Source organism: Moschus berezovskii, chromosome 12 (genome assembly GCF_049115385.1).
Source record: "Moschus berezovskii isolate FMDL1 chromosome 12, NW_MosBer_1.0, whole genome shotgun sequence".
NCBI lineage: Eukaryota > Metazoa > Chordata > Mammalia > Artiodactyla > Moschidae > Moschus > Moschus berezovskii.
Window position 1 is genome coordinate 74,364,871 of NC_142471.1, and position 23,713 is coordinate 74,388,583.

The window sequence follows — 23,713 nt, forward strand, 5'->3', positions numbered from 1 at the left end:
GTAAAGAATATTTCTTTCATGCCACATTTTTATCTCCAAACCATTCTTTTGAGACCTTGTGTATAACAAGTTTACTGTGGTCTTCAGTCTTCATGGAGCTATCTCACCAAGTTTATTTCTCTCTAACTTAAATGCTAGCTGATGGCAAGATCCAAGAAAAAAGCTTCAGACAAATACAGCAGGTGGATATTTTTATTTTTTGCTTGAACAATTAAATAAAACTTTGCTCTGTGGGCTGCCTTGGGAAATGACAGGCTTAACAGCCTGCTGAACAAACAGTAGAGTTGCCGTCACACTTGAGTTACAGTCCATTTAAACTCCAAATCAGCTACAACCAGGGCTTACATTTCCTGAGCAGGTGGAATGGAAGAGGCTTCGGGATATCACGGAGACAACCACCTAAATCCTAAAGAGGAGGTTTCCAGGCTTTTAAATGATACACCAGACAAACAATAAATTAAAACTCTTCCTAAATGTTCAAGGAAAACCCTCCTTTGAAGTCCAATCTTAAAAAGTACATTAGAGATGTGAACAAGTATAAATCAAAGGTATCCAGAAATGGTCTGTAATCAATCAAAATTTAGACTTCTATTGTGAAACATCATTTTACGTTTCCCTGGCTTGGTTACAAATGTAACTGAGAACTAGAAGAATGTTAAGGTTTGGCCGGGCGGGCTGTGATTCATGGGGTCGCAAAGAGTCGGACACGACTGAGCGACTGAACTGAAATGATGCTATTTTGAATCACTGGGTCTTAGAAACACACACACATCTATCTATCAGACTAAGTTGTTTTAAGTATTTATTTTAGAGTGGGCTTATCCAATTCATGCAATCTAGTTTGCTGCTATTTATGCTGGTATATTTGACAACTGTTACCCTGAGTGATAAATATAGATTGGTTTCCTTTATTTTCTGGATCTTCAGCTTGACCAAGTAATATATCACCATCTTTGATTTGGTGCTATGTGGTGAATAAACTGTGTGTGTGTGTGTGCGCGCACGCACACTCAATTGTGTCCAACTCTTTGCAGCCCCATGGACTGTAGATCACCAGGCTTCTCTGCCCCTGGAATTTTCCAGGCAAGAATATTGGAGAGGGTTGCCATTTCCTCCTCCAGGGGAATCTTCCTGACCCATGGATTAAACCCACGCCTCTTGCATTTCCAGCATTGGCTGGAGGATTCTTTACCGCTAGCACCACCTGGGTGCTTTTGTTTGTTCACTTTTTAAAATCATCCAAATTAAAGATACACTTAAGAATTAATGAGGGTTCTTAATCACATCCACAGAATACACTCTTGCAGCCGTTAAACAGGATGAGTAACATTAGCATTAGCATCCAAAAAAAAAAAAAAGAAAGAAAGAAACCTGATGGATAAAACAAACAAAAAAACATTTAAAGAGTTATATAAGGAAAATTATAACACTATGTTGAAAGAACTCAAAGGATAATCCATATTCATGAATAGAAAGACTCAACAGTGTTAAGAGTTTGGTTCTTCCTGTAATCTATAGATTCAGTAAAATTTTGGTCAAAATCCCAGTAAGTTATTTTGTGGATATCAGTGCATTTATTCTAAAGTTTATGTGGGGAGGCAAGAGACCAGAATAGCTGACATAATATTGGAGGAAAAGAAAAAAGTTAAGAGGACTGACACTTCTTGACTTTAAGATTACTGCAAAGTTGCTATAATCAAGGCAGTGTGGTATTGGCAAAAGTTTAAACAAACAGATCAATGAGAAGAACCAGAGTCCAGAACTAGATACACATACATAGAGTCAACCAATCTTTGACAAAAGAACAAAGACAAGTCAGTGGACACAGGAGCCTCCCAAAAAGTGAGGCTGGAACAACTAGAAATCCATATGACACAGAGCTTACACCTTTCATAAAAATTAACTCAAAATGAATCGCAGAATTAAACATAAAATACAAAGCTATAAAATTCCTCCAGGAGAAAAATCTAAATGATTGAGATTGGAAATAACTTTTTAAATACATCACCAAAGAAAGGATTCAAGAAAGGCTGAATTCACTTTGGAAGAAAATTTGGCACATTTTACAAAACTATATGTACCCTTATTATGTAGTTCAACTCTCACATTCCTTAGTATTTAACCAACTGAGCTGAAAAATTAGATTCACACAAAAACCTGCACACAAATGTTTAGAGAAGCCTTACCCATGATTTCCAAAATATGGAAGCAAGGGAAATATCTTTCAGTAGGTGAATGGACAAATAAATTGTGGTACATTCATACAATGGAATATTACTCAATGCAGAAAAATAAATCAACTATAAAGTCACATTAAGGCATGAAGGAGCCATTGATGTATATTGCAAAGTGACACATGCCAACTGCAAAGACCATGTACTGTATGGTACTATATGATATTATGAAAAGAGTAAAATTATGAAGACAATAAAAAGGTCAGTGGTTGTCAGGAGTTTATGATAAGAGGGGATGAAGAGGTGGAGCACAAAGGATCTTTAGGGCACATAAACTATTCTGTATAATAATTTATAATGCTATAATAATGAGAATAATATTCAGTTCAGTTTAGTTCAGTCACTCAGTCGTGTCTGACTCTTTGTGACCCCATGAATCACAGCATGCCAGGCCTCCTTGTCCATCACCAACTCCCGGAGTTTACCCAAACTCATGTCCATTGAGTTGGTGATGCCATCCAGCCATCTCATTCTCTGTCATCCCCTTCTCCTCCTGCCCCCAATCCCTCCTAGCATCAGGGTCTTTTCCAATGAGTCAACTCTTTGCATGAGGTGGCCTAAGTATTGGAGTTTCAGCTTCAGTCCTTCCAATGAACACCCAGGACTATCTCCTTGCAGTCCAAGGAGTTGGTGAAGAGTCTTCTCCAGCACCACAGTTCAAAAGCATCAATTCTTCGGCGATCAGCTTTCTTCACAGTCCAACTCTCACATCCATACATGACCACTAGAAAAACCATAGCCTTGACTAGACGGACCTTTGTTGGCAAAGTAATGTCTCTGCTTCTTAATATGCTATCCAGGTTGGTATTAATATTAATGCTATAATAGTGAGAATATGTCATCATACATTTATCAAAACCCACAGAATGCACAACACAAGGAATAATTCCTAAACTATGGTTGATAATGGTGTGTTAATGTTTGTTCATGTAACAAATGTACCAATCTTTAGTGGGATGATGAATGAGGGGGAGGCTGTGCACATGAGTAGAATGGTTATTCTCTGTTCTGGGCATTCTCTGTTCTTCCTGCTCAATTTTTCTATGACCCTCAACCTGAAACATAAAATCTGTTACAAAAAAAATGATATATATCTGCATGGACTGATAAGGAAAAAATGACTCAAATCTATTGCCAGTGAAAGAGAGGCCAAATGTATAATCTTCATTGCATGAACTGAACTCTGTGTGCATGTTTGTGTATTTAAACATTATTTTATAAATTGATATACATTCTCTATACCCATGAAAGCATCAAAAAATAACAGAAAAAATATACTAGTTAGTGGTGATTATCCACAAATGTCAGCTGAATAATGGGTGACAGCCACACTAGATTTTTATAGTTTATATTGCTTAATATTTATTATATCTAGTACGTATTGCCTTTTTAATCAGCAACAAAAAAGCTGCTATAAGAAAGGAAAACAAAGTTTATTGTCAGTTTAGCCAGGAAGATTGAGGAAATAATATTGGAGTTCTCTCCAGAACTTACGACAAGCTGGGGAGATGTTCTGTCTGCAAAACTTCTCCAGAAAGACCCCATTGATAGCAAATTCTCCAACATGCACAGTCTGCATAAAAACTAGTTTATCTGACAATGGTGGAGCCAGCACTGTGGCAGAAAGTCAGCTGAGAGGGAGTACACCTGTTCTATTGTGTTTACTGATCAGATGGATGGTGTCATAAAGTCCAGACCATCAGAGTAGTCATTGTTACATGGGAGTACTGACGGTTTTACCACCACTGGCCAGAGTTACGTGGCTTCCAAGGGGATGGACCCATCGAAATGTTAGCCCTGAGTGAACATTCAGTTGGTGGGGTCATCTCATACTTGGAACATACTAAACAATCACAAAAGAAAAACAGGAGCAAACAGTTTGCAGAAAAATAGGAAATAAGTATTTTAGTTGTTATTATGCGCCATTTTCAGAGTATGAAACTCCCCAAAAAGTGCAGGAGTAAGGAAGGTAAGGAAAATAAGAGGATGTCAGGACTCAGACGTTAACCTTTTTCCCCTTTAAGCACGTTTCTGAAAATGCAGAAATATGTCAGTGCTCTGTGGAGGTGTGTCTGGTCCTTGCTGAGAGCTTCCTGCTGTTGTAGTTCTTCACATTCCTTTATGAGCACTTCTTAGAGTGGCTGGGGGACAGATGAGCAGAACTTTTCTGAAAGACACCTATGTGTGAGGGACACTGGAACATTGTGGTCACAAACATGAAGAAGAGACTCGAGGGAGACAGCAGTCTTTGCTCTGCCATCATCTGTGGAGCTTTCAGGAGGGGAACCCCAAGCTGTGTTTCCTTAATCCCTCATGGATGCTTTAATACCACAAATAAGGCCCAAAAGTGCCCTTAACTCCAAACCATACCCCCACTCAATGAAGTAAACGAAAGCTCCTGGGATGAAACAAATGGCTACTCAGTTTGAGAGAGACCTCTTATTCTGGGCCTCACCCTGCTCTTGACCTGTCTTTTTTACATCTGACAGTCATTGGCTTTTTACGAGATTTAGGATTACCTACTTTGCTCTGCCTCTGAAATTTTTGTCCCTCTGACTCAGGTCCTCCTCTGTGGGCCCCTTCAGTCTGCCAGCTGGGCCCACATTGCTTGTACCCATGGTTCTGCTCCTACTTAGAACATGTGCCTGTTCCCTCAGGCCCTGCTCCAGAGCAATGAGCCTGCAATGTTTTCAGCATCTACATACATCCTTTACCTAAAGAGTCTTTGAGACCTATAACCCTCTGTGCTTGACTGGCACCCAGCCCAGGGAGAGACCAGCTGCTCTGTAAAGGCTTTCATGGATTCAGCATAGTTAAGAGATAACTCATAGGGGTCATTCTCGCCTCTTTCCTCCTCCTCAGAACTCAGCACACACTTAAGAAGCTTCCTTCTCATTTCTTTACTGTTCCAGGAAACACACACAATGGACAAATCACCTTGAGTTCACCTGCATTTCTGTAGGAGGCAAAAGTTCAATGGAGGGATGCTCCCAGTTTACTGTGGCTTCTGCTCTGCTGGAACCAGATACTGACATCTCCCACCCAAAAACTCCAACAGCCTCACAATACTTGGGGAACAGAAGCATGAACACTCTTTGCAAGTGGACCAACAAAGAAATGAGAAGCTATTCTTATTTTCAAGCAGCCCAGAACTCTCAGACTCAGGATATGCAACCCTTTTTTTAACATGAAAAGTAGAAGAGACTGACCATATCTCTCACCCATGACTACTTCCTATAAACTCCCTTTCCTGAGTTAGGACCCAAGTTAGAGGTTTCAAGACCTGGTTTCCCTGACTGCTGAAATTATGCCACAGGACGGGGAAGAACGTAAAACTTTCAAACCTGTTCACTGCAGCTCACCACTGTGAGGACCTGCCCACCAGATACTAGCACCCTTGCTACTAGCAACAGGACATCATCTTGGTAGTTTGACCTTTCACCCTTCCTAATAAGCACACATGATACACAACTTTCAGTTTCTCAGTTGCACAATCAGAAACCTGTGACATCATAAAACTCTGAGCATGTTGGAAGCACCCTAGAAACCAGACCCAATAAGGTTAATGCTTCTCTGGGCTGGAGAAACGGCACAGATAAGAGTGAAGCTGTCTCAGATTAGCCTTTTGTAATAAGTTTTGCGAATTCTACCAGGGCTAAATAACCAGAAGTTTCTGTTTGGTTTCATTTTTGTTTCAACAATCAAACATATACTACTGCATCAAACCAGCCAGTCCCCATAGGTGATAACACATGGTTTTTATCCATTCCACAAGGGTGGGACTGGCCCAAGATGAAGGGATGCAGCTAGTTCTCTATTAGTGGCACTGCCTTTGGGGAGATGTGGGCTGCCTCTTTCAGAAACGATGTTTTAATTGGGGGAAAAAAAAAAAAAAACCCTTTCATCACCCTCACTACAGGTTTATGAAACTACTTCTTCCCAACCGTGTGATTTTGATAATCACAGATGAAATCCAGAGTAAACCTCAATATCTTAGATGTTATAACTTGTTAGAAACACAGGTGTGGAGGCAGGGCAATTCTCTTCGGCTAAATTGATGGCCCAGATACCTTTTTCTGTGCGTGGGTCACAATCCATTTCTTAAATTTACCTGACAAAATTCACTTGGGAAGTTTATAAACATGAAGACTCCTGTACCCCTATCTTGGTGACTGGTTCTGCAAGTCTGCAGAGAAGTGATGGTATTGCCCTTTAAACAATGACCCCAGATGACTGATGTGATTATATGAGAGCGGAGCCTTCCTTCTGCCAGAGCTATGCTCTAACAAATAAGAGAGTCCCAAGTTATGTTAACAGAAGACAAATCTGTGATACTTTGATTCTAGCTCTGGACTTAAATGCATTAAATCCTGACAATGAAGGAGAGTAATTCTCTGATCCTTGGATTTCTTTGATTTCCTTAATCAAGGGAAAATCCTTGATAACAGAAAGAGGCAGTTCAAGCCCTTCTAGAGGCAGCATTTGTATCAGTAAATGAAACAAAACCAAACACCTTGTTCATCACAGAAATCATCAGTACAACATTTTAAACTTGAATTTGTGAAGTGAGGATACACATTCACTAATGTGCTCAGTTGCTCAGTCATAAATACATATGCACAAATCAACCTGCTTTTTTAGCTTTCCAACTGATCTCCACATCCTGATCTGATCTCTAAGTCCTGATCTGATCTCCATGTCCTGTTAACTCTGCCCACAGGAAAAGAAGAGCAGAGCAATGGGATTACCCCAGCATTTGGAAAATAAAATCCTCCTGTGAGAATCCAGAGGTATTGCCTTCTCCCTTATTCCATTTCTCAAAGAGAATAGTTTGGAAGCTCATGGAAACTGGCTACAAATTAGGGATTACCATAGAGGGTTCATTAAGTAAATTATAGAATATATTCGTTCAGTATTATGATGTAACCATTATGATGATACTTATAAATAACTGATAATGACATGGGAAAATACAATACAATGATAAGAGAACAAAATGTATAGGCACATAACCACATTACATAATTTCACTGATTACACGTAAATATACAATCATTTATGTGGAAACATGACTAAGGTGTAAGGTATAAAAATATTTTATTTTTTTAAAAAGTAAATGGGCTACAAATAAGTTCCACAGTATTCTTTAGATTTTTTTCTAGGTCTTTTCTATTATTAAATTTAATGCATCTTTATTATTTTTTAAAATAAAGTGTGGCTTCCCTGGTAGCTCAGCAGTAAAGAATCCACATGCAATACAGGAGACCTGGGTTTGATCCCTGGTTAGGGAAGATCCCCTGGAGAAGGAAATGGCAATGCAACAGAGGGAGAAATTACTTCCATGTGAGAGCTAGACTGTGAAGAAAGCTGATCGCCGAAGAACTGATGCTCTTGAACTGTGGTGCTGGAGAAGACTCAAGAGTCCCTTATACTGCAAGGAGATCCAACCAGTCCATTCTAAAGGAGATCAGTCCTGGGTGTTCATTGGAAAGACTGATGCTAAAGCTGAAACTGCCAATACTTTGGCCACCTCATGCGACGAGTTGACTCACTGGAAAAGCCTCTGATGCTGGAAGGGATTGGGGGTGGGAGGAGAAGGGGATGACAGAGAATGAGATGGCTGGATGGCATCACCGACTCGATGGACATGAGTTTGAGTGAACTCCAGGAGTTGGTGATGGACAGGAAGGCCTGGCGTGCTGTGGTTCATGGGGTCGCAAAGAGTCGGACACAACTGAGCAACTGAACTTAACTGAAGAATAATTTAAAGCACGTAAGAAACATGGTTTGCCAATCATGGCTCTAGGATTTGAGCAGACTCACTATGGGAGGGGACATTTACCATTGGTAATAATCAGACTTGCTTCTAGGGTATCAGGGAAAGATTTATTACCAATGTTACAAGGACCATTGATAATGTTCAGGAACATGTGGCACCATGTTCTGTTCCATGCAGTAAACCCAGATCAGAACCCCAAGGGCAGAGCAGGCAAAGGAGCTGAAAAGATGACTTGATATCCAGCTTAAGGATATCCAGCTTAAAAAATAATGGTACTTTTTATAGTAGTCTTCAGTATACAGAAGACTTTGAGGTTAAATGTCCTGTTATCCAGAGATGACACAGAAACCAGTAGGCAAAAGTTACTGGAGAGTTCAGATTTCAGATCAGCACAAAGAACAACTTACTATCTGAGCTCCTGAGGAGGGCAGCTTCCCAACCCTTCAGAGGTTAGTCTGACACTAGAGGATCAGTCCAAGAGGCTGATGAAGGAATGGTCATCTTTGGCAGCAAAAGCTGTGTTAAGTAACATGTAAGCTTCCTACTCAGGTAGGGGACCTTAAGGAATCAGATATATGAAGTTGAGATTTTATTTGACCAGGCAAGCAGACAGACATGACTACTCCCATCATAAAGATGAGAAAGTTGAGGCTCAGAGAGAACTGAATGCCCAAGTCATACTGTTAGAGGGTAGTAGAACCACTAACTTTAAGCCGATGCTGTGAGCACCAGTATATGTACTCAAATGCCAGGGTTATGTATAAAGCCAGGATACCAATAACTCTAAAAAGGATTCAGGAGATAGATCCTTGAGTAGTAAACAGGAAGAAGAAATGGCAACTTATTCCTCAACCTGGCCTTCATGACAGTATTACAGCTTGCACCTTCTTGCTTCATCCAACACAATAGTTTTCTAAGAGAAAGAGAGAGTCGAAGCTGAAGTCACAGTCAAATCCAAAGCTTTGTTCTCTGAAAGGCTCTCTGAATTGCCTGAGACATGATCCACACAGCAGCCACACTTGTCGTGAATGGGTCTGAGGCTGGGACAGTAGCTGCTGAGGCAGGAAGGGAAAGGCTGTGAACTTCACCAAATAAAGACATACTTGGGTGCTGAGTGAGAATATAAGCCACAGGGGAGCAGGAGTCTTCTGCCTCTGGTTCCAATAAAACTGCTGTGCTCTTGGCTACAGGGCTCCTCAAGAAATGCATGCATTCCTGTCAGAGAAAACCCAGCAGCACAGAATAGGACTGGGCAGGAGGAGTGGTCTTTCTTATCCATGGTTTCTGGACTTTGGCCCCTGATTGTAGTTGTTGTTGCTGCTCTTCCACAAAGAGACATCATCCCAAGAGACAAAAAAAAAGAGACAGAGAGAGAGAAGCAGAGAGAATGCCAGTAAAATAAAACTGGGAGCATTAGACAGGTTTTTATTTCCTCTTTCCAGAAAATTGTCAAGGCATTAACATGGTACTCAGCATTCCGATTTCTATGACTGGCAATTTTACTCAAGTGAGTTCTAGGAAGGAGGGAAAATCATTCCAATGAATGTTTATTGAGTACATACCATGAAAGAAGCACTCTGCTAGAACATTTCCATGTGTTGAATCATGTTAGCCTTGTGAAGATCTTCTGAAGTGGCTAGTATCACTGCACTTACTTTACAGATATAGAAACATACAGAGAAATGGCACTAACCTGTTCAAGGTATTACTCTTATAGACCAGGTGCAGAAACTGAATGCTTAAGGAAGGTTATGACACTTGCGCACAGATTTCACAACAAACAAATGAAGGACAAATCTGAACTAAAACTCCAATCTTCTGGATCAAGTCTGATGATCTTCTCCTAGCCTAAAAAAATATCCTGTACCAGTGCTCACAAAGCATGACCACAAGTATCTGATGAAACTTCCTGGCTCATAGAAATTTCCTGAATAAACTCTCTTAAATATCAACATGTATAAGTGAACCAAAATTTCCCTGCACATGTACAGTGAGTCAGACCCTCACCCCGTCAGATGCTCTCATAGCTGACTTGCGAAATGGTATTTTTATCTCCTTACTAATGGAATGTAAGTGCCATATTTGAGGTGTAAGTGATATATTTGAGGTCTAAGAGCCAGTTTGTAACAAAAAAGGAATGTGAAGCAAGTCTTCTGACCCTCAGTCCAGGTCTCTCCACTTTACATCTCAGATTAACTTCCCAAATGGAAGAGAGTTCTTGAAACAATGTAACAGCTAAAACCATTTAAACTTGAATCTCAGCCACTTTGACCTTAATAGCATGCTTTTAAAATTTTCTCTCAATGTCTTAGCCTTTAATAATTAATTAAATTGAGCTCATAAACAGGGTAATCCTGACTTTACTATAATGAGGCGCTTTGCTCTCCCTCATATAATTTTACTGATAACTGCGATCACTTTCAACCAAAGTAATGCCCTTCTCAAGGAAGAGAGTTGAAATCTCTAAACTTTGGTCTATATATTACCTTCTCACAGACAATGAGGAACCCAAAACCCAGAGATCAGGTAAAACAGGTAAAGGCAAATCTTCCCCCAAAGAAAAGACAGATTCATTTAAAAATCAAAATTAGTCTTTGGGGATAGAGAAAGAGATATATCTACATCTTTACAGAGAATGAATATGTATCACTAAGCAGCCAATATGGTAGGAATGAACTCTGCTGGCCCTTATGAATTAGCAATTTTACAGAGATGCTTTCAGTGAAGCTCTAAAGTCAGCAACATGAGGATCTATAACACCAAGAGAGTGTGAAACAGCAGTGTTTTCAGAACTGAACTTCAGCAGGAAGACAAGCATACATGCTAGAAGGGCAAGGGGTTCACCAGACACGAAACCCTAGGGATACAGAAGTGCCAACTCTTGAAGCAACCTCATCATACATTCAGAAATGGAAAATAATACCTCCTTAGATTCTGTTACAATAGATCAGTGAAAGAATGTCCCTGCCATTACATAAATAGCCCTAATAATTTTAGTTGACTATTGCAATTAAAAGAAATCCACCAAATTAAATCAAAAGTTGTGTTTTCTACAGAATCAGTTAGGCTAGCTTCTTAATTAGGTTACTCCATTAACCAACTTCATAACTTCTAGAGGGAATGGAGCATTAGAATTTGTTGCTCTGATGCACTGGTCAAATCCTGAACAACCACACATTCCCTATGCTCTTTATACACCATTTCTTACACACTCTCAATCTCTCCATCAAGACCCCATTTCAAACTCAGATTCTCTCCTGATATCCTTAAATGAAGGATAACTTTGAGGAAGCAAGATGTGAGAGAATAAAATAACAATGAAGCAGTCGGCTTCATTTTTCACTTATCAATTCATTATTATAAATACACCTCTCACTTCATAACATCCCTAGGAAACTTGTTGATGGAGAGGACTGACTGACAGCTTATTGCAAGGGGGAAGAGGGATTTGAATGGCTCCCCAATTTTATATAAAAACCCTCTTTGCACTGGAATTAGCATATGCATCTTACAGTCTTTATGAAAACTTAGTCATATTAGGATATTTCAAGAAAGGGTGGGTAAGCAACAAAAATGATTCCATTAGCAGCAAATTTGAAGGATATATAGCTGGCTGAGCAATCTGTGCTTAGGTAGAACCAACTCAGTTCTCTTAACTCATTTAAGGTTTGCAGCAGCTTAGACTCATATACTTTCCCTGGCCTTCTGAATTAATAATGTACACCTTATTCAGGAAGCTTCCAAGATATGGTCACGTGATACAATGAATCAGGAGTGGCATCTCACCTCTCTGCTTACATGAGAAGATGATGAGCTTAGAGTGAACCTTAATGGGGTCACCAACCTTGGGAACAGCTTTGCTTATGAAAGATCCTTAATTTTGTTCAGAATGGACTTGTAGGAAGCCACATGTGATTTGTATTTGTAGCCTGGATGGACTTTTTAGGGAAACACATAGTATTTATATTCAGCACACAGGACTCAATTAACCAACAGAAGACTGAAGGCTTAACCAAGCAACAGACATTCCTTCATAGAAGAAGCTTCTGTATGGCCATTGTTGATCTAAAATCCTACATTGAGGACAGAGGTTAGAGCAACGTGTAAGCAAGTACAGCCAAGCTGAAGTCCTGCATGCACCTGTGTGCATGCACACACACACACACTTACAATCAGTAGTATCAGGGCTTTATCTGCCTTGCAAAGTAAAAGCTAATGCAAAGTACACCAGAGTAGTGCAGTATGTACATATACACACACACATACACTATACACTATATATATAACACTACACACACACACTGTCAATAGCCACCCAACTGCCATAGCTGGAAACATGGCCATTGCCTTATTTGGCTTTCTCTCTTCCTGCCACCCTTCCTAGATCCCCCACAGTTACTGGCTGTATAGCCTAAAATTTGTATCAAATCTTTCTATACCCACCCATCTTTATAAGTAATCTGCTAATTCTGATCACTATAACTTCTTGCCTAGATTGTCCTTCTAACTGTTCTCCTTGCCTCCTTTCTAAGAGATTTATATGTCCAGTTTGCTTCACAACACATTTGCTGAATTCTGAGGATGTACAAGAACACAGTCAATCCTGCCATCTCATGGTGCTTAGGAAACAATCCCATCTGGAGGAGGGGGAGGCAAGGACCCAGTAGAGGGAACTGATTAAAGTCCTATAAAGAAGGGTGAATTGATAAGGAGAATCTAAATCATATTTCACAAAGTCCTAATATTGGGCAGAGCTAGAGTCTGAGGACCAGCCAGGATGGTTGGTACAGTTCCTTAGCTAACAGAAAAACTAGCAGTTATTTTTCACATTGATTGAGTGACGAGGTTGGAAGTTTCAGTTCATTTCAGTTCAGTCGCTCAGTCGTGTCCAACTCTCTGCGACCCCATGAATCACAGCACGCCAGACCTCCCTATCCATTACCAACTCCTGGAGTTCACTCAAACTCATGTCCATCGAGTCGGTGATGCCATCCAACCATCTCCTTCTCTGTCGTCCCTTCTCCTCCAGCCCCCAACCTTTCCCAGCATCAGAGTCTTTTCCAGTGAGTCAACTCGTCGCATGAGGTGGCCAAAGTATTGCAGTTTCAGCTTTAGCATCAGTCCTTCCAATGAACATCCAGGATTGATCTCCTTTAGAATGGACTGGTTGGATCTCCTTGCAGTACAAGGGACTCTCAAGAGTCTTCTCCAGCACCACAGTTCAAAAGCATCAATTCTTCGGTGATCAGCTTTCTTCACAGTCCAACTCTCGCATCCATACATGACCACGGGAAAAACCATAGCCTTGACTAGACGGACCTTTGTTGGCAAAGTAATGCCTCTGCTTTTTAATATACTATCAAGGTTGGTCATAACTTTCCTTCCAAGGAGTAAGCGTCTTTTAATTTCATGGCTGCAATCAGTATCTGCGGTGATTTTGGAGCCCCAAAAAATAAAGTCTGACACTGTTTCCACTGTTTTTCCATCTATTTCCCATGAAGTGATGGGACCAGATGACATGATCTTTGTTTTCTGAATGCTGAGCTTCAAGCCAACCTTTTCACTCTCCTCTTTCACTTTCATCAAGAGGCTTTTTAGTTCCTCTTCACTTTCTGCCATAAGGATAGTGTCGTCATCTGCATGTTGGAAGTTTAGGGGACACCAAACCATCACAATTTTCCACACCCTCCAAAAAGGGGGAGGAGAACAGTACAAAGCTAAGTTGAACATCTGTGATAAGAAATGAATTTCTAGCTCTTTTCCAAAACTGAAGAGACTAAAAACACCAACACATCAATAGAAACTTATAGAGAATCACATCAAGGTAGCAAGGGATAACCAAAAAAGACTGACTTTTGCCAAAGCTGAAATCCAGATAAAACCTAGATCAATCTCTCATAAACTGAGGTGGTCAACTCCAAACCCTATGATCCTAAAAGACAAAAAGATAAATTCTTTTAGAAAACAGTATTATTTGTATTCTCTGTGATTCTTTTCTATGCTAACTGAAATACAATGGCATACAACAGAAGATTGCTAAACATGTGAAGATGATGAAGCCATATATTAAAATAATATAATATTAATACAAGGAAAACTAACAAATGGATCTGAATAGAGTCCAGAAAACACCTGACAAATTTACAGGCCACAAATTTGTAACAAAGATCACTATGCAACCCAGGGGAAAAAGAATAATCTTGCTAATGAATAATCCCGTGTCAACTGTATAGCCATTTTGGAAAAAAAAAGTTAAAGTCTAACATGAGTTAACTTTATTCTTTGAGAGCAGCTCTGAAAAAGCTATTAAGATGAAAATCATGAGCTATGCATTAAACTAATTTAGGTACCCAATCCCTCACATTTACATGTATATACTAAGTTAACTGTGGATATGGTGATATCATTCCCTCTCTCACATATCACATTACCTAGGGAAACAACAATGCACCAACAGAAAATGACTACTGACTTGTCATAATCACCTCGACAACCACACTGATTCAGGCCACATGCCCAAGAAAATAATAGCATCACCCATTTCTATCTGGTACAGAAAGCGCAACACAACAAATATGAAGGGGAAACTGTCATAACTATGCTAGTGGAATTCTACTCTGAAGAGATGAGAGAGCAATGTTTAAGATTTAAGGCAAGTCTTAATCTTTTGGGAGCTCAGATTCTTTGGTTTAGTCATCATGTCTCTGACATGTCTGAGACATGATGCATAAAAGGAAAAAGGAAACCAAACATGATATTTAAAGACTGTTAGTCAGAGTCCCAAATGGCACGGAGATGGAGGAGACTAGAAAGGAAGAATGACATTACGTATTGTTACACGTACTAAGAAACATGAATGTGGACCTAATTCTCGTAAGAAAGACAGGAAAATGAGTATAGATTGCCTCTCCTCCTCCCAAACATCCCTAGTATTCTAGCTTGGAGAATCCCCATTAACAGAGGAGCCTGATGGGCTACAGTCTATAGGGTCAAAAAGAGTCGGACATGACTGAAGTGACATAGCACACATACATGCACGCATATATGGTCAACTGTTTATCAAGAATGTTACAAAGACAAATTCAAAGGGTAAAGGATGGTCACTTAAATGAGGGGGCCTGAGGATTATACCTGAGGGTAGCTTTGTTGTCAGTGAGCAAGCCCATGGCTGTCCAGTTCAAATCCCTCCATCCACTGGGCAAAATTCAGGACAGGTCAGGTGGAGATTAGAGACAGCGTTTCCAAGCCAGGGTGACAAATGCCCTTTTTATAATTCTAACTGAAAATGGTGGAAAGTAAAGAACTAAACCAGAGAAAAATGTTTTATCTAAACAGGCAAGCTCTGGATCAGATGGATCATGAGTTTAAGTTCCCATAACCTTTGTCATCTAAGTTAGGGAAGGTAACCAGAACCCTCAAACCTTTGACTCTGGGCAAAGTATGATCCATCAATTACCTGATAACTTAACTCGGTAGCACTATCTTAAGGTGAGTGTCCATGTGTCTGTGCTACTTCTTTAGGGTCAGCAACCAGCAAGGAGAAAGTAAATGGCAGCTTCTGTACACCTTCCTAGATAACAAGCTAAAGACAAAACACATTAGTGATGTTACATGAATTATTCACAGGGATAAATGGAGGTCACAAAGGAATAAAACAGACCAGCGATCTGAGAACATGGTGATTTGGAAAGGTGCACACTTAAGATTTTTCTTCTCATGCTAAGGGGTCTCCCTATCATCACTCTAAACTGACTTATAAATTCTCTAAGCAACCCCCAAATAAACCCATCTATGAGGTGGTGTGATCCAGCAGAAACAGCTTTAGTGTCAAAGTCAGAACAAAACTTAAATCCCTGATCTGTCACTCTGTAACTTATGGCAGGTTTCTTAACTCCTCTGAGCCTCAGTTTTCACAGGGTGAGAACAAAGACAACACCAACTTCACAGAATTGTTGTGAGGTTTCAATTAAATAACACAGTGATATTCTGCAATGTTATTACAGAGAATTGCTCAAAAGGTGTGGCAATTTATATCACTGTTGCTAAAATTCAGCTTCTGTTATCATGTAGATAGCATAGTGTTCCGCAAACCCTCCCTGCCTTGTCCCCAAACCCCAGCCTTGATTAGTCACAAGGGCAAAAGAAGGGATTGATGACTCATTTACAATGGTGGGCACTTAACACTTGTATCAACAGGCAATGGCACCTCACTTGCAGTATATCTTGTCAATGATGGGCATGGACACTTTTTAAAGGTTTGTAATGACCCACAAATCAACCTGGATCAGGAAAACTGATCTAAAGCCCAACATATGTAATTTGCATAGGTTCTTCTCAAACCCAGGAGCTTGGTGCCCAATCTCCATGCTGCTCTCCAACCACTGAGGTCCCTGACAGACAGTGCAGGCTGCAGCCAAAACAAAAATTCTGTCTCCAACCTGTGGCAAAAAAAAAAAAAAAAAAAGCCTGAGCAAGAGATCAGTGGAATGCTGTGTCCAAAGTTTTAGCCCCTCTTCCTCCAATAACTGAAGTGTAAATCACAGGGCAAAGTTCCTACTTGATCTCCCACAAAATGTAGATATAAAGATATCTGTCCTTCTAATCTCTTAGGACTATGATGAAAATAAAACTGAAGTGATGGCAAAAAATTCTTCAAAAGTGAGTCATTCTGAACAGTGCAAAAGTACATTACTGATCTAATGTAGTACTATAAAAACATTCAGCAGATCTCAGCAGAAAGAGAGACACGAGACCATTTATGCACACGTAAAAGTTCACACCAGAGCATTCAGGTCCTTTTATTCCTACCTACATTTTAGAATAAGCTCTATTCTTTCAGTATACACCTTACATGGTAGGATTTCACCTTTGTTTCTTGCCAAGCTTTTAACTATTGCCTCTATCTGACCTGCAGACTCAAGCCTGCCCTCTACAGTAACCATTACATTCTGAGGAGCCTAGGTCCTCCTCACATTGGCCACACTTCGTTCAGGCTACTGCGCGGACACTATTAAACAAATTTCCCTGGTAGAGACAAAGATGCACTCTGCATACTTTGTAGAGGTGTAGGAAAATTATTAAGATTCACATAAAGGTAGGTCACATCTGTATATATATGTAAAGACATAAGTGGCAGTTTGGGCAGCTTGGCTGAGGATGTCTCTTTTACAGTTTACTAAATAAATGACAGTATTTTATTTTTTGAAAACTGTATTTGAGAAATGTCATAATTAAAAAAGGCAACAACATCCAAGGTGAGATTTAAATGTGCAAATAAGGGCAATCAAATTTCTAAGGGATGGCATATTTTTTTCTTTTTCTTGTCATAGATTTTCAGTTTCTCATTTGGTATGCCTTATATCTATAATTGGGCTTCCCTGGTGGCTCAGAGGTTTAAGCGTCTGCCTCCAAAGAATCTGCCTGCAATGCAAGAGACCCTGGTTTGATTCCGAGGTGAGGAAGACCTGCTGGAGAAGGGATAGGCTACCCATTCCAATATTCTTGGGCTTCCTTTGTGGCTCAGCTGGTAACGAATCTGCCTGCAATGTGGGAGACCTGGGTCCACTCCCTGGGTTGGGAAGATCCTCTGGAGAAGGGAAAGGCTACCCACTCCAGTATTCTGGCCTGGAGAATTCCATGGACTGTATCCACGGAGTCACAAAGAGTTGGATACAACTGAGCGACTTTCACTTCACTTATCATATCTATAATTATTCAAAAGCGATGTCACAGATTAAATTTTAGTCTCTTTCCTCTCCACATTCGCTCTTGAAGTTCTTTTGCCTATCATGTATGGAATGTCATCTCAAAACTCCCATTTTAAAGTTCTCAGTACTATTCATGGCCCAATGCAAGCATCACCCTTGCCCCAAGCCCTCATATCCATCCCAGCCAGAGGGTTACATCTCACCTTTACTTCTTGAGCAGTTTTGTCATCAGATGACATGCATCTTCTATTGCCTTACACAAATGTTCATAACTTTTGGTACCAGTTCACATACACCTCCTAGTCAGTGTCTGGAACATATTAGGTGCTCAGCAAATATCTGTAGAATTAAAAGTTGATAAGATAACATATATAAGGTTGTTAGCTTGTCCCTGGCACACAGATTTTACTCCTTGAACATTAGCAATTATTAACACCATAGATAAAGAAGACATGCCATGTATTTTGTGCCCAGTTCTATTCTACTCATAACTCTAAAAATGTGAATCATTCCCAGAGTCAATATTTAGTTTAATTAAATTGACAAAATTTACTCTAGATGGTACTAGCAAATTTAAAAAGGCATTTTAATTTATACTCTTTAATTATGCATTCTGTAGTTAGAGATTTCCTATTTACCAACACAAAGATAATGTAAAACAAACTGCTGCTGTTGCTAAGTCACTTCAGTCGTGTCCGACTCTGTGACCCCACAGACGGCAGCCTATCAGGCTCCCCCGTCCCTGGGATTCTCCAGGCAAGAACACTGGAGTGGGTTGCCATTTCCTTCTCCAATGTGTGAAAGTGAAGTCGCTCAGTCATGTCTGACTTGTAGCGACCCCATGGACGGCAGCCTACCAGGCCCCTCCGTCCATGGGATTTTCTAGGCAAGAGTACTGGAGTAGCTTGCCATTGCCTTCTCCGGTAAAACAAACTACTACATCTTTATATCTTACTGCAAATACCAGTACCTGATTTAAACAGTGGCATTCAAATCTGCTGAATTTTTATAAACACATATGTATAAAAATAGCAGAGACACACCTAATCACATGAAATATAAGATTTGCTCACTCTCAAGTAAAGGGCATACATCAATGTGCCATCTTTATTTCCACAGAACTTGACTCACAAGTACAAAATGTTCAACTTTCTCAAGTTGAAGACAATAAAACATTGTGTCAGACCTGAGTGAAATGTAAGAGAAACAATCAACACTGTCCTCAAAAAGCATAGAGCAGACAATCTCCCTACTTTAAAGATAGCTTAAGAAGACCTGAGATTAAAACCAAATCCATCTACCTCCACATATGCTTTGTTTTATTCAGTACCATCTTGCCTTCCAGGCCACATTACACTTGCATTCTTCATCAGGACCTGATAGGAAAAGTAAAAATATAAGTTTGCTAAAGACAGTCACCTCTATTAAAACTAAAAAGGTCAGGTGAAAAGATCTTACAGAAATGATCACCAATCCTGGTTTTCAAAGTCAATGTAAAATAAAACTAGATCCTGTTAACTCAAAAATGTATTAAACAAGACCAGATACCAAAATTTGCCAATGACCTTATGCTCAATAAATCATCCAAGTGTTCATTTTAAGATCCTCTAAAGATGAAAATGAAAGTTGGGAAACAATGCAGTCTCTATTGGAGCTAAAGAATGAAATGTGCCAGCACATGTTAACAACATTCCTTTTTCTCAAAGATAGAGAGCTCCCATAATCAGGATTTACTGCTTCTCAACCTTCTCTGAAATCAACTCAAGATGAATAATTTTATAATCTTAAAATGTTCTGATTTCCAAGTTTTACTGTAGGTTAAAATTTGTAAGATAGGAATAGATTCTGGAATCAGATTCAAACAGGTATGCTCTGTTCCATACCCCATAACACCTTAGCCAAGTCCCTTATCCTTTCTGAACCTGTTTGCTGATTTGTGCAATGGGAGTGACAATTTGACTCTCACAAAACCAGTATGAAAATTAACGATGACAATAACGCATTTTACCTAAGAAAAAACCCCAAAGAAAAAATGACCCAGCTTAATTACCAAGGTTGTGTGGATACATCTCAGGTCTAAAAATATCTGAAGAAGAAGACATGAATGTCAAACAACGAGACAGTCATGCAGCATTTGATACATGCAGCATTAACACCATCGTTAATAATGTAAGTTTAATAGCATACTGCAGATGACTGTTTTTGAGAGACACTGATATTAAGAAAGAGACAGGAGGGTGAGAAACCGAAGTATTTGAATCATATTCAGCATAACATGTGAGAAAGAGATATTAACGCTTACTACTACCTAATAAGAATTTCACAAGGATTAATGAGCTAATGCTGGTTAGCTTTTTGGAAGAAAAAACAACAAAGAAAAAACAACATACACACTCCACAAGGCAGCAGATGTCATCATAAAAACTAGATCATGTACAGAATAAGTTGCACAGAAGCAGCATGTTCTTGCCCCTGATGAACTATTTGCACTTAGCATTCTTGAAGCCACAGGATTCCTTCATTTGGTTCAGATCATGCAAAGACTTCCATCAAGAAAGGCTGTCTTGTATGACAAGGATGTTAATATCAGTGCCTGGATTTAAAAAATGACTCTCAAATTTGGGGAGTTACTCTGAACACACATAAATTACACTCAAAGAACAGGGAAAAGTCTCATTGAGTACACAGCAAAAACTACATCTACCAAAGGCTTTCCCCAGAACATCAGCAAAAAGCACAGGAAGGAGACAGAAGAATAAGGAGGGAGCCAAAGAAGTTACTCAGAATTCTAGCCAAGTTATAATAGGCAGCCTATAATAACCATAAACTAATATCTTTAATTCAGGTGTTATTATAACCTTTAGTCTGTCTTAGCCTTGGCATTTAGTTAAAGATCAGTCAGATCCAAAAGATGTGTGGTGCCTGCATCCCACCTCTTTCTGGGGGAGGAAGTGTAAGTGACAAATTTTGAATTTGACTTTCTCTTCCTATTTAGGGTTGATGACCTGTTCCTTTTAATAATCTGAAAGAACAATGTGTTAGGAATGGCACTGACACACATGTGTATATGACTTTACAGTAACAATGCCCTTTTCACCTGTATCAAGATACATGATTCCGTCAACTACTCCTGATTGGCATTGACCTCAAGGTCATGTATCTTGATACAGGTGAAAAGGGCCTTGTTACTGATGAAGAAATTCAAACTCAACAAATTATCATTCAGAGTTGCCAAACATGCGTGATAAACAGAACCAGAACTCAAATCTCCATTCTTGCTTTTCATGTCAAGTCACCTCCATCCAAGAAGTTTCCTTTGATTTCCCATATTCCAATTTATAAAAATAATAACATTAAATGTTACCGTCTCCATCATGCTCAGATAAATTTGGCTAGATGAAATTGATTAGCTTTGTTATTGAGGATATATACACACATACTAAAAAAGGGGTGTGTGTGTGTGTATGTGTGTGGGGGTATGTGTGTAAGGAGTTGGCGTTAAGAAAATGAAGACTTCAGACGAGAGAAAGCTCACTAATTAGAAAATTATGGGTGCTCCAACATTAATAATCACCACCCCTATTACTTACTACAATAAGTAGCCTTATTGGACTACTATATGTCACCCGTCCATGATTTCACCCACAATGTCATTATATGGCTAGTAAGCATAAACATATAGGCATGCATGCAACAGACACACACACACACAACCTGACAATATATTTCAGTCATTTCTTAAATGAACAAGCATCTGGTTTCCCAGAGATGTGTTTTTTACTCTCTTATCTGAATCAACTAACTGAAGAAGTGCAGAAGTTTTAAAAATTCAAATTTAAATGGGATGAATAATTTTAATGATAATGATGTTAAAGCTGTGATTATTAAAGAAGGGGTTGAGGGCAAAGGTCTCCAGGCGACTGATGAAGAGAATCTCTACTGCAATTATTTTGGCAAACTTGTACATGAGCAACCTACAAACCAGAAATTGTGTTCTTAATGTTAGATATTAGGGCAGGTAAATGAGCTTGGGACAGTGCTGTGAATACTGAGTGCTGATATCATGATTTGAATCAATATTATCTATACCTAGGTACCAACAGAATACCTAATGAGCAGGTATTTATTTTAAAATGTTCTAACTTTTATTTCAAAGGTAACAATGAGTATAAGTCTATGCCATGTCTCTGGGAAGGTTTCTGGAAATTCTATCACATATGGAGACACAGTAGAAGTAGACGGGCTGGATAATCTGTGTATATTTCAGAGCAAACTCTCAATCTCCTGCTTGAATCCCCTCTTAACTACGTATGCATTTACTTTTTATCTATTCTTGGTTGAAATTTTTCAAATTTCTTTCTGGTGGCCTAGCGAACTTTCACACACTTTTAAAATGGTCTCTAATCATTACTACAAGAGCTGTTGTTTTACTATTTCTGCCAACAAGAATTTCCCCGTTCACTGTTAAACTGAAGAGATTAAAGACTGAAGAGCTGCAGATTTATTACCCCAGCTCTAAAACCTCTCCTGGCATGGCCCCAAATCACTAACTTTCACGCTTACTGACCTCTTTGTGTCCAGCAGAGCCCACCACACACCCTCTGCCCCTAAGTGCCAGTCTCCTACAATCTATCAATCTATTTCACCTCATAAGGAAAGGTCAATATTTCCCTGTGTGTGCTCTTCACTATGGCAGGTCAGGCAATGAGGGAGATCAAGGGTTGTTATCACAGAGGGTACTGATGCTTCCAGGACTAGATCACACTGGACAACAAACAATAATTCACAAATTGCAAAGCTCCAGCTCTACACACACACACACACACACATACACACACATCCCGTAATACAGGCTCTCTGTAACTTGTATCCCCTGTCATAAGGATGACACTAAAGGGCAATGACTGCCCATCGCAATTCTCATCCACTTTAAACTTACTAGTGACATCAGTAAGCTTGGAGCAAGTAAAGGCGAAATCACTTCAGGGAAACATCAGACTGCCCTAAAAGTTAACCCTATGACCCCCGCATACTAAATACTTAACAATATCCCACTCTTTGCCTGGTCTTCAACTCCACTGACCACTGTGACAGGAAGTAGGGTTCACACGCTAACTTGGCATTTCCCCTCAGGGCTGGTGCCTGGAGAAAGAGATGGAGTCCCTGAGGGAGGGAGGTACCTCCGTTGGGGGTAGAGGCTCTACGGTGCACACTTCCCAGATCAGAAGGCTCCTGCGGGCTTCTCCGCCTGCCCCTGCCGCCGGCTTTAACGCCACCTCCCCGCACCCTTCACTCTGTGATCCGCCCCCCACCCCCTGACTCACCCGGCGGGCGGCCTGGACAGCGGAGCTGCGTCTGTGCAGGCGGGGTCCCTTGGCCGCCACCGCGCTGTCAGCCCCGCTCCTCCACCCGGGCAGCCTGTGGCTTCTTCTCACACTCGCTCTAGCGCCTCCGCTCCCGCCGCCCACAGTCCCCGGGTCTTCTTCCCCTGCTCCATCTGCTCCTGCTCCCCTCGCACCGCTCTGGGACGGGGAGGCGGGGCCAGGATCCCGGACTCGCAGCGACCGGCGAGAGGATCCCGGGGAAGGAACTCTGGTTCCTCAGGACCCAGCAGAGCCGCCGCCTCAGGCGCCCGGGGCGCAGATGACCGAGAGCCCCGCACCGGCTAGGAGCGCGCTTAACTGGGCTGAGGAGCCGCCTCCTCGCCAACTTTTCGCGTCGCGGGAGCGGAGAAGAGCAGGGCGGAGGATCCCGGAGGCGAGGCGGCGGCGCGGGGCTCTCCGTGGGCGGGTTGCGGGGGCCAGGCGCTCAGGACCTCAACTCCAGACAAGTTGGGCCGCTGTGGGGGCGGGCCGAGGCGTCGCGGGTAGGTGGCGGCCGGCGAGGAGCTAAGCGCCGACACGAGGGCTGGAGTCTCGCGATACCACCAGGGCGCGGCCGCCCGCGGGGCCCTCGCGTGGTGCCAGGAAGGGCGGGGCCCGCGCAGCGAGAGT

At 40.8% G+C, this 23,713-nt stretch overlaps 1 long non-coding RNA gene across 3 annotated transcripts; it reads right to left on the bottom strand.

The window, feature by feature from the left end:
- Positions 1-185: 185 nt before the first annotated feature.
- On the bottom strand, positions 186-23,657 carry LOC129555366 (uncharacterized). 3 transcript variants are annotated; one of them, XR_016038788.1, is made up of 5 exons: positions 23,045-23,657; positions 19,022-19,096; positions 17,924-18,059; positions 15,470-16,451; positions 186-13,945 (listed from the first exon to the last, which is right to left on the bottom strand). It is a non-coding gene; the product is annotated as an uncharacterized LOC129555366 (long non-coding RNA). The 3 variants fall into 3 exon arrangements; XR_008685749.2 differs by having other exon boundaries at positions 186-15,292; XR_008685747.2 differs by having other exon boundaries at positions 186-16,451; positions 23,045-23,651.
- Positions 23,658-23,713: the final 56 nt, after the last annotated feature.